The sequence below is a fragment of the Ascaphus truei genome, chromosome 21 (assembly GCF_040206685.1).
Source record: "Ascaphus truei isolate aAscTru1 chromosome 21, aAscTru1.hap1, whole genome shotgun sequence".
Classification (NCBI taxonomy): Eukaryota; Metazoa; Chordata; class Amphibia; order Anura; family Ascaphidae; genus Ascaphus; species Ascaphus truei.
The window spans coordinates 16,543,350-16,556,625 of record NC_134503.1 but is presented as its reverse complement, the minus strand read 5'-3'; positions in this window follow the sequence as shown (position 1 = coordinate 16,556,625).

The window sequence follows — 13,276 nt, the reverse complement described above, 5'->3', positions numbered from 1 at the left end:
GGGGGGGCGTGAGATTTTCAGGGGGGGGGGGTTGTTACAGAGGCTCCTTGCTCTTCACCAAAGCACTTAAATTAAATGTCGGGGAGTGCACGTAACTTCCATTACCTGGTATCCGACTAATAACAGGACTAGGCTGGTCCTTATCTGTAGCGCTGTCATTGGTCCCAGGTAACATTGTTACAGTCTTGTCTGTGTTTCAAAACAATATGTTTTGAGAAATCCAGTTTTCAAGTCTCAAAAAATCAGATTGAAGTACGTGTTCAAGGTCAGAGAGGCTAGGGCTGTGTGCATATAAGATTGTGTCATTCGCATACATGTGTATTGAAGCTCCACTTCAAGCTGTAGAAAGAGTAGGGATCCAAGAACAGAGCCTTTTAGGACACCCGAGGTGATATCCAAGGGGTTGGAGTTAGTGCCCGAGACAGACACATGTTGGAATCTGGAGTAGTGATGTACCGAGTACCCAGAAATTACCCGTTACCCGGCTTACCTGGTGCTTTTTCTGCTCTCCGGAATTTACCCGGACCCGGCAGGAGGGGGATGGGCCTTCGCCGGGGTCGGGTAATTTCAGAGCAACTCAAAAAGACTTCAACACTTACCTACAGCCGGCGACAGAGGGTGAGGAAGACTGCTGCGGAGGGTGAGGAGGACTGTGATTACATCGTTGGAGCGGCAGCAGATGTCCTGGTGGCGGTGACAGCAGCAGAAATCCTTGTTCAGCCAGCGGGGGCAGCGGAACACGACACACAGCTAATGCTGGTGGGAGCCGGGGAACCATGTGACCGGAGCAGGAGTTTTCCTATTGGACAGCCAGTTCCTCCCCGGTCTGCAAATTGCCCCATATACCCGGTACCCGGCAATCCTCCCAAAAGTAAGACAAAGTCCCTTGTCTTAGTACACAATACAAAAACAGACATTCGGGGCACAAACCAAACTGATTAAATAGTGAATATGTGAATATAATGGCTTACGTTAGGCATGGGGAGAAACAGGGAGGTGTTATGACCTCTCTAATAGCCAAATCTGAAATTGTAATCTCCCTTGAGACTCAAGGGAAATAGGGAAAAAAGAAGGAAAAACACAATATTGTGACACAATAGTTTAGACAACACATATATTGAGAATTAATGAATTCACAAACAGATGTTCTTTGACAGCAGTAGTGTAAAAACATTGGGGATCTGGCGTGGGAACCTCCTGGTATGAGGCGCAGTCTTAAAACAACCCATAGCCTGTGTAAAATGTCCTTTTTGTGTTGGTAAGTCCTGTGTATCTGCTGCTTCCTACTTCTTTGCTCTCTGCCCCTCTGGTTCATCCAGTCGCTTTCTGACGTGACGTCACTTATGAGCTATGGTACCCGAATGATTACTCTCAGTGGAGGAGATAGACGCTGTGCAGACGCTGTACACGTCAATTGGACACCTGAATTCTTGGCAAACATCCAACGCGTTTCATTCAGTCTGGAACTTCCTCCGGGACGTTGGGATCTACATGATAGGAATGAAACCAATTTAAAGCATGCTTCCCTATTCCACAGCACTGGCGTTTGTTTAGCAAGATAGCATGATCAACATTATCAAAAGCCTTTGCAAAATCTAGGAATATTGCACCAGTAAGTGGTCCCAGTTCCATTCCACACTTGATCTCATTGCAGACTTTAGGAGAGTACTTACTGTGGAGTGTTTGGGGCGAAAGCCAGATTGGAATTGGCTAGTAAAATTTGTCTTGGTATACTAATTGCTTAATTGGGAGTGAACACATCTTTCCATGACTTTGGATAGTATTGGGAGCAGAGAGATTGGCCTGTAGTTTGAGACAGTGTTTTTGTCCCCACTTTTGAAGATCGGGACAATGCTGGCAGTTTTCCAGGTCTTAGGCAGTTGACTGAGCCACTGATTGAGCCACTTGTACTGAAGCAGGTATATCCTTAAAACCTGACCTATTGGGGGATCTTGAGGACTGGAGTTGATCACCCCTGTGCTTGCCAATGATGTGCTTGCTGCTATTGCTTTGCTGTGTCCCAGCATATTACTGTTATCAATATAGATATGTTCAAATAAGAATTCATCTCTCTTGCTGGGTGTGTGCACTAATATTCAAATAATTTGTATTAAGATACGTGACAAAGTGCCACAGAGTCCAGCAAACAATGTCAAATCATATAACGTCATCTATGTATCTTTAGTAAAGACAGCTGGGGCTAAAAACACTGGCATGATTAGCAATAACTTCTTGTTCTTTAAAGGCAATGAAAACACTGGAGGAAGCGTAGTGCCCCTACATGTAACACAGCCATGGAAAATATGTTGTATAAAAGTAGTTTTTTTTCCCAATAGTCATTCTTGCCGAGACATCCTGAATTTGGTTGGTTTGCGTAGAGTTCAAATATAGCTACAAATAAACTACAATTATCTTGCAGAGGGGTAAGTGCGCCATACGATGTCATAATGCAAATCCTGTGGTGAGTGAACACATTCAAATATGGCTTGTCCCAGAAAGCAGGAATAATTATTAACAACATGACCAGTAAATAATGAGATCCTTGTCAGCAAAAGCAAAGTGAAGTATTGAATTTGATGTGCACACTTTATGATGGGTGTTGTTGCCACTTCAAAAGTACTTCAGCAATTAGGAAACTATCCACTACCGAAGTGTTTAACGGTGCCAAAATGTTGTTTATAAAGTCATAATCTATAGGGAATATTTTATACTGAACTGTTTGTTCATAAAATGTATTATGAATTAACTCCAACTGTTTTTGTTAGTCTCCCTGCATGCCATTTGGCATGTAAGTTTTTTGGGGGTAAATACTAATTCCTTTCAATGTTACATGTATGCCTTGATGTTCTAATCTCGCCTGTTTTATAATATTCCCTGTATTGTAATGTTGTACAAATGGTAAAGGCCTGCCTACCTGGTTACCGCCACAAATAAAAATATACATACATACAAACGATTTGTCGGATAACTTTGCCAATATTGGCCTCTAAGTCGAACTATCGATGCAGCCAACGTTACTGCACCCACTGGCGCACTCCGCAGGCGAAATAGCGGATAAGCCCCGCCCCTTGCGTATGGCTGATTTAAAACAATAGCCACTTCTCCCTCTGGCGCGTTGTGCATGTCCCGCTGCAATGCATGAAAAGACAAAAATAAATAAAACACACAGTATATATCAATATTCGATATCTATAGGTTTGAAGCAGAGGGAGCAGATCCCCTCTCACAGCCCAGCTACGGAAGCTGTTCCAATGATGCAGTATTCAGAGCTCAGGTATTTATTTACTTTTCTAAAACTTTGCAACGTAATGGCCCAATAAAACATGTTTTTATGTCAATAATTGATCCGGCTGATTGTACAATGAAGCATGTGATCAGGGCTGTGTTTAAAAGACAAACGTTCCAATTAAAAGAATCTTTGAGAATCTGGTGCAGTTTTGTGTCTCCAATTTTTCTCCACTTTGGCAGGTTTAAACTGCCCCCTTGCACCACCACCACTTTACACCCACACATTCACACTTACACCCACACATTCACATTTACACCCACACATTCACACCCACACATTCACACTTACACCCACACATTCACACTTACACCCACACATTCACATTTACACCCACACATTCACACCCACACATTCACACTTACACCCACACATTCACATTTACACCCACACATTCACACCCACACATTCACACTTACACCCACACATTCACACTCACACCCACACATTCACACTCACACCCACACATTCACATTTACACCCACACATTCACACCCACACCCACACATTCACACTCACCCACACATTCACACCCACACATTCACACTCACACCCACACATTCACACTTACACCCACACATTCACACCCACACATTCACACTTACACCCACACATTCACACTCACACCCACACATTCACACTTACACCCACACATTCACACACACTCACACATTCACACTTACACCCACACATTCACACTTACACCCACACATTCACACACTACTGTTCTGCCTCTAACCAGTTCACTGTTCCTGTAAACCAGTCCTTAAAATCCATCATCAGTATCTGCAAAATAATCTAGTTTGTGTGATCTTGTCAAATCCTCAGATAAATTGCCATCAATCCAATCATTGTTCTATGTGAAAGTTGTATTCATCTTTACGCCTGTCCATGTACACAAGCCTAATTATAAGTCACCGCCCAATAGAAGTCAGGATCTGGAATTTGCTGTATAATGTTTGATTGTGTTTTATTGTTCTCATAAACATATAGTGCTGCCTCTTCATGTGAAAGGGGCCATTACAGCCATACAAAGACGAAACGTTTTATCGTGTAAGAACATGCGTACGTTTGTTATTAACATTTGCATTAGCATCTCCCAAGCCCTTTCTTAAAAGTTGTGTCTAAAGCAGCATGCATTGGCTAAGGGTTGCTCATGTAATGTGAGCTTGAGATAAAAGGTGGCACTCTGTGCTCATTTGCATGTCATTTCCCAGAATCCCTTGCTTTAGTGGAAATGCTGTGTGCTGGGTGATAATGGTGAAAGACAGGGTTGCAGACCTGTCTAAGACATGCAAATGAATGTACAGGAGTATATATATATATATATATATATATATATATATATATATATAAATATATATATATATATATATATATATATATATACTGGACACCTAACAAGCTCCTATTGAACCCCCAAAATAACCACAACATATATATATAAGCATATGAGTGTCACAGAGGAGTGCTACTGAGCATGGCAATATATATTTAAAACCAGAGACAGAACATAAAACACAGACAAAGCTCAGTTTTATCACATCCAGTGAAACTCATACACGGTACAGTGCCTAAATATATATGTATACATATATATTTAGGCACTGTACCGTGTATGAGTTTCACTGGATGTGCTAAAACTGAGCTTTGTCTGTGTTTTATGTTCTGTCTCTGGTTTTAAATATATATATATATATATATATAAAATGTATGGGAGTATATATATGAATGTACAGGAGTATATATATAAAGCAGAAAATAGCCGTGTTAGTCCAGTTGCGATAGTGCAGAATAAATGAGTATATATATATAGTGCTGAATAAATGAGTTTTTCAGTATTAGGTGATACCTTTTTTATTGGACTAACAATTTATGTCATAGGACAAGCATATATCACCCAATCAAGAATTCTGGATAGAAGACACAGCGCATTGGGAATCATGAAGAAAATAAGGTGTATTGTGGTCCAAATGTGACAACAACGTTTTGTTCCCGCAACGGCAGCTTCATCATAAATATATGACACGTTTGTGTGAAAGGGCAACGTGATTGCGTTATTGAAAGCTCAGGAGGAACCGTAGCTCTGTGGTTCTTTACTTAACCTCTTTTACCGGTTTCCATATTTTAATTTTCCTGCAACAAGACCATAACTTCTACATCATTCATTTCTTCTTACATGAGACGAATCAAAGTATTCATGCCAATACTTCCATTATATCTGCTTCTGTTCTTTGCAGTTGGGTACTGCAATTGAGCTTCAACGTGACCTGAATACTGCGCTTGGTTTCTCTTGGCCTCTGCCCCTCTCCCCCGCAGAACCCAAAGGCTTAGAAGCCACAGGAGTGTGGACCACCAATATTCAAGCTCACAAAAGACCTACAGTACACCTCCCAGATAAGGGACCTCTGCATTTGCACAATATGTTGCTATGAATATTTAGCATAAGAATGTAAAATGGGATGAGTGCCACTATTTAGACATGGTGGGTGAGTTTTACTACCTTGTGGTATGTGCTATCTCACGGCACTCCTATGTTAACTACTGCACCATGCAAGTCAAAGGCTGTTATTGAGGGATTGTGGTGAAGTAACATTTATCTGCGGTTAGTCAATCCAGGTGAGTGTTGTTAAGACCTGAATGATTCAGTCATTGTTATGTTTTCCTGACTATTGGCCATTTTTCAATTTTTTTCTCACAATTCTTTGTCACATTTTTTTTTTTTTTTTGCTTTTCTTTTCACCTCCCTTTAAAGGTTACATGTAAAATACCTGCAGTATTAATGTGCTATTGCTAGTGGAGAAGGAGCAGCTCAGTGAGTAGAGACACTGATTCTGTCAACAATGAATCAATTTGAGATCAGTGGAACCTGGTTCAATTCCCGGTGTCAGCTTCTTATGACCTTGGGCAAGTCACTTTATCTCCCTGTGCTTCAGGCACCAAAAAAACAGATTTTAAGCTCATCTGGACAGGAGCTGGGTCTCTAAAATTCCTATGTGTTTTACTGTAATTGAGAGAAAAACTCTATATGAAATAAAATTTGTATTGTTATTAAGTAAATAGTCATTTATTTATCTGTAACATTTTCTGTATAACACTAACAATGCCACCAGAGGGGTCTGCACTGCACTGACGTATCTTTTCTCTATTCCATAGAGCTTGCAGTGTGATCTTGGCATCTGGTACCTTATCTTGACAGTGTTTCTCCCATGACAGAGATGCATGTGTGCACGGTGTTGGCTTCTTATGACCTTGGGCAAGTCACTTTATCTCCCTGTGCTTCAGGCACCAAAAAAACAGATTTTAAGCTCTAAAATTCCTATGTGCTGCGTATCACACGCTATACTGTAATTTAGAGAAGGGGGTCTATGCAGTAAGGAGCGGAAAAATGCATTAGCCAGGTTTTGAACTAGCCATGTTTTTGGCGTGTTAACCTCGCTGTATGCAGGAAGGGCCTAATCCCTGGCGAATGAATGCGCCACCACCATTTGATATAATGGTGAGTAACCGGTGGTGAGACGGCTGCCTGGCGAGAAGCTTCCGAGAAGCCGTCCCCTGCCGAGATGTGTTTGCAGCAGAGAGAGATCTGTTGCTCTCTCGGCGCAAACATCGGCACATTAAAAATGATTTTAAATACAATTGTATTCATAGTGTACATGTGCAAGGGATCTCCGGAGCTGAACCGCATTGGTTTTAGGTACGGGGACCCCCTGCTTCCCGAGATACAGGCCCCTTTATGAGGTGCCGGTATCCCTCTGCATTTAAATGTCCCAATCACGTGACCGCGGAATGTAAACAAAGCAGAGGGATAACGGCACCCCCTAAAGGGGCCTGTATCTCGGGGAGCAGGGGGTCCCCGGACCTAAAACCAAAGCGATTCAGCTCCGGAGACCCTCTGCACATCTACAGTATGAATAAAACACACATATCAATAAACACTCATTCCTTACCTTTGCGGCTATCTGCTATGGTAACGAAGCAGCATGAATGTATTTTTAATAATATTGTACAGTGAGCAGGGTTGTCCCCTGAGCTGAACCGCATTGCTTTGTGGACCAGGGACCCCCTGCTTCCCGAGTTACAGGCCCCGGTATGTGTCATCGGGTGGCAGTGTCGCCGCCATCTTTATAGCGTCCCATACGCGCCGTGCCCGCTATAAATATGGCGGCGACACTGTAACCGATGCTCCAAACTGGGGCCTGTAACTCAGGAAGCAGGGGGTCTCTGAGCCACAAATCAATGCGGTTCAGCTCAGGAGACCCCCTGCTTCCGCACAATATTAATAAAATAAATAAATGCTGCTTCATTACCATCGCGGATATCCGCTAATGCAATGAAGGGGTTAAGGCAGAATAGCATGTTTATAGCGGGCATTTGCCCCCAATAAACATTGCAATAAACAACATACACCACCTGTGTATTTAAAATACATAAACACAAATAAATACAATAAATACATATTGCACTCACCCATGTCCGGCTGCCACGATGAAGGCCATCCTCATCTTCATCCTGCCCATGCCCCCTCCGCTGCTGCAAAACAGAAACAAGAATAAAAACATCCAATGTAATGTCCCCTAACCCCTTAATCACCATAGCGGTTAGTAACCGCTACAGTCATTAAGGGGTTAACCCACCCTCACCCACCACTCGGGAGGCCTACATACCCTCCCCCCACTAACCCCCCACTCCGTGAGGCCTAACCACCCTCACCCACTACCCACAAGGGAGGCCTACCCAAATACCCTTGGGGCCAATACCCCCTCCCCCCACCCCCAGTAACCACAATTAAAACAATACATTTTTAGGAGGGATAGGTCAAAGAGAGGAGGAGGGGTGTTATTTTATATTGCAGACACATTACAATTTACACTGATAAATTGCCCACCAAGCCCACCCTCTTGAAATTCTAGTTGGCAAAATCTGCCTCCCCTTTTCTAAGCCCATCTTGCTTGCTGGCATCTATCGCCCCCCTAAAGCCCCTCTGCAATCCTTGGCTGATATCACCCAATTTCTTGGCTCCATTTCCTCTCTGAATGAGAAGAGTGAGCTGCTAGTTCTTGGGGATTTCAACTTCAATTGGCTTGACCCTAAAAACCACAAAATCCAGATACAACTCAAGTCACTTAACCTATCGCAACTCATTTCCCAACCCACACGGATAAACCTGAAATCGCATAACCATTCCTTGCTAGACTGGATTCTCTCCTCAAACCCCAGCAGAATCCAATCCTCTGGCATCCTTCCTGATATTTTCAGTGACCATGCAATAGTGTACTGTGTAAGGAAAATTAAACCGCCCCATTCAAGCCCTAAAGTTCTCCTCACTAGAACATTTAAAAACTTTAACCCACAACAGTTTCTGGATGACCTTACCAACTGCCCATGGTACAGAATCGATTTAATTCCCGACCCTGATTCTGCGCTCGACTATTTCCAATCCGAGTTCTTAAAACTCTGCGATACCCATGCTCCACTACGCAAAATAAGGGTACGGGGGGCCCACCTTCCATGGGTTACACCTGACCTTATAGCACTCTACCAGTTCAGGGATGCCTTGTGGAAAAGCTACAAAGTAACTGGCACTACCAAGGATCTCAATCACTACAGATGCATGCGGAACATGTGCACAAGGCAAACAAGGCATGCAAAAGCACAATATTACTCGGACAATCTCCACCAGAATACATCAAACCCAGCTAACTTCTGGAAGGTTATCAACCATATATTCCAGCCTCCTAACCATCAACAACCAAGTAATATCACTAAGGGGGATATTACTCTGACAAACCCCACTGACATCGCAAATGCATTCAATGATTACTTTGTGGGGTGTGCCACTAACTTATTAGCGAAACGCATCACAAACCCCAAACATGAATCTCATCCTGGGAGTATCCCTACAGTCCCACCCCCTCCCAACACTGCCCACAATTTTCAATTTGGCCCAGTATCTGAAGAGGAGATTATACAAGCGCTCCTCAAACTAAAACTAAGCAGCCAATGTGGACCCGACTTACTACAATCTAGGTTCCTACGACTTGGTGCCCAAGCCATTGCCAAACCAATTGCGTCCATAGTCAACTCTATCCTGTCTGCAGGCCATATCCCTAAGACCTGGAAAACTGCCAGAGTTGTCCCAATCTTCAAAAGTGGGGACAAAAACACTGTCTCAAACTACAGGCCAATCTCACTTCTCCCAATTCTATCCAAAGTCATGGAAAAATGTGTCCACTCCCAATTAAGCGATTTCTACACCAAGACAAATTTCCCTAGCCAATTCCAATCTGGATTTCGCCCCAAACACTCCACCGTAACTACCCTGCTAAAAGTTTGCAATGAAATCCAGTGTGGAATGGAACGGGGACAACTCACTTGTGCAGTATTCCTAGATTTTGCAAAGGCTTTTGACACAGTCGATCATTCTATCCTGCTTAACAAACTCCAGAGCTCTGGAATAGGGAAACATGCTTTAAACTGGTTTCTGTCCTACCTATCAGGAAGATCCCAACATGTGTCCATCTCAGGCTCTAACTCCAACCCCCTGGATATCACCTGTGGTGTCCCGCAAGGCTCTGTTCTGGGGCCCCTACTCTTCTCAGTGTTCATTAATGATCTTCCCACAGTTTGTAAGGAAGCCTCAATACACATGTATGCAGATGACACAATCCTATATGCACACAGTAATAGCCTCTCTGACCTTCAACACATACTTCAATCTGACTTTTTGAGACTCGAAAACTGGATTTCCCAAAACAAACTGTTTTTAAACACTGACAAGACTGTAACAATGGTATTTGGGACCAAGACTAAATTTGTAAAGCTTCCAGTGACTGAGCTCCTGATTCGAACCAACGCTAATACCACCCTAACACCTGTCACTAGTTTTAAATACCTGGGCTTATGGTTTGACTCCCACTTAACATTCGGGATGCACATTGATACCCTGACAACCAAGACCTATGCCAAACTAGGGGTACTTTACAGGAACAAAGCCTCCCTAAGTCTCCTGGTCAGAAAGCGTATCGCACAGCAGATGCTAATGCCAATTATTGACTATGGAGACATAGTATATGGCTCGGCTCCTCAAACCCACCTTAGCAAACTTGACACCCTCTACAATTCAATTTGTCGTTTTGTTCTCCAATGCAACTACAACACACATCACTGCGAAATGCTCAAAGAACTAGATTGGTCAACACTCGAGTCTAGGCGCAAAGTTCACCTTTCCTGTCTTGCCTTTAAATTCTTCATGGGCAAGCTACCCAGCTACCTGAACAAGCTCCTCACCCCTACCACCTGCAGCACTTATCACCTGAGATCAGACTCCAAAAGACTATTCATGGTCCCAAGGCTCAACAAAGTATCCGGACGTTCCTCCTTCTCCTTCCGTGCACCCCAAAACTGGAACAACCTACCAGAGACTCTCACATCCACCACCAGTTTAAGTTCTTTCAAATCTAAGGCTGTCTCACATTTTAACCTGGTCTGTAACTGTTTCATACGCTCATAATATATATTTTCTTTAACTGTGCACGCAATGTCTTGTATATAATGTATACCCTGTTCATTTATGTAACTGTACTTGTAACCATGTATTATTTGTTTTACTCTGTGGCCAGGACATACTTGAAAACGAGAGGTAACTCTCAATGTATTACTTCCTGGTAAAATATTTTATAAATAAAATAATACACTGCCCCACAATAAACATTATTCTATTTATTAAATACATTTCCCACCCCCTGTGCCCCCCCATAAATACATGATTTATCCTTTTACATACAGGGTTCATGCCCCAACCCCACGCGAGTCCCAGACGGGCTGACGGGTCACCTGACAGACCTACAGGGTACCAGCAACTTGTATCACACAGGTTCTGGAGGCCTGTTGGTGGGTCCCGCCAAGCGCCATGGCCCCCAGGTGGTCTCTGCAGGTCACCGTGGGCCACAATTGGGTCCCCACTGTAGGCCTGCGGATGTCTGGAAGCCACGGGTCAGACCCACAGGTGTCTGCGGGGCCTCGGGTGGTTCTCACGGGGGTCTGGGGACCCACGAGTGCTCACTACGGGTCCGCGGTGCCCCTACAGATGTGGGACCACCGGTTCTTCCCCGCACACTACGGGTCCGCGGTGCCCCCACGGATGTGAGGCCACCGGTTCTTCCCCGCAGACTACGTGTCTGCGGTGCCCCCACAGATGTGGGACCACCGGTTCTTCCCCACAGGTGTCACCCGTGGACCACGCAGCCTGATACCTGTGAGATACCCGAGGATACCGCAGGTGGTCTCCAGAGGTCTAACGCAGAACCAAGGAACAAACCCTGAATGTTAAATAAATAAACCTGACCTATACATTCAATACATACATCGCCCCTCCCCCCAAAACACCTACAGTACAATAATGTGCCAAATAACTATTATCCAGATATGGATAATAGATGATTTGCCCATTATTAAACACATAAAACATGCATAAATCAAAACATGAATTTTTAATCTTAAAATCACCACATTGCATGTTTAAATAAATCCAGCAGCCATTGTAAATCTAAACCAACAAAATTGCAGCTCCACAAATGTCTATGAAATGTCACACAATTGCATTGAGTGTGTACATGATGCAATTAATCTGTGCATCATGTAACACTATGCAAAATATATGTAACAATAAAATACAATATGAACAATGTCCCCTAACCAGCAATGCCATCATGACAATCAAATAGAAACTAAGCTACATCAATACAATTAGCATCAATCAATTAATCCATTTCCTCAAACAATTACAATGCAATACAAATCAATTATACAATTCCCTTATACAATTCCCTATTCAATTCCTAAAGCCAAACCATTGCCAAAACAATTCTAATTTAAAGTAACCACCATCATTCTAATCTAAGTACCATAAAGAAGCCATTACCTAAATACAAATTTCATTAATCACAACAATTACAAAATAAAGCAGATAAATACATTAGCCATACATGAAAAGAACATAAACATTAGCAAACCAATCAATTATTATCCCTGTATGTCTATCCACAGTGTTCGACAAACCTATACATTTGCTCGCCCCGGGCGAGTGGATTTAACCCCCGGGCGAGTAAATATTGGCCCAAGCAGCACACGTTTGGTACTAGGTGGCGAGTAGATTTTTTTGTGTGGCGAGTAGATTTTTTGGTGATTTGTCAACCACTGTCTATCCATATAGATAGATATACATAAAATACAGGGGCAATAATACAGCATAATAAACAAGGCATTTGCATACAAAATGCACATACAATACACCCATTCAGTGTCCGTGAATGTATGTATATACATAAATACATTAACGGGCATTAAATGGGACTTAAAAAATAAAAGACATGAATGAAAAATCAAAAAAAACAGTGAAAGTAAAAGTAATAAACTTTTCTTTTGTTTACTCACCATTAGATGCCCACTCACCGAAATCCAGACGACCTGGAAGCACAGGAACCAATCCACAGGTAAACCATAAAATAATAAACCATAACAAATCCACGTCTGTGTCTTTTTCTTCTATTTGTAATCCTTCCCGTCTGTCTTGGTGTCTTCTTTGGGGTCTTTTGTGGTCTTCTCCGGCTTCTTCCATCTTCTTACGCCACGCCCTTCTTCTCTTCTTAGGAGGGAAGATGTTCCCTCCTCGGCGACTAGTTTCAAAATGAGGCGACATAGGCTTTTATAGGCCTATGCCGTCACATTTTGCTCAAATGTTTCCCACGGTCCTGATTGGGCCGTGGGAAACATGTGATTTGGCCGGACAAAAAAGAATTGATGACGTCATTTAAAGGCAACGAAAGCACAGTCAATCAGAATGGCTGTGCTTCATTTTCCTTTAAGATGATGTCATGAAAACAAACATGGCCGCCCTCACATGGTACGGTAGCCAATCAGAGCATGGAAACTACATCCCTACTCATGATGGCATTGCTGGTTAGGGGACATTGTTCATATTGTATTTTA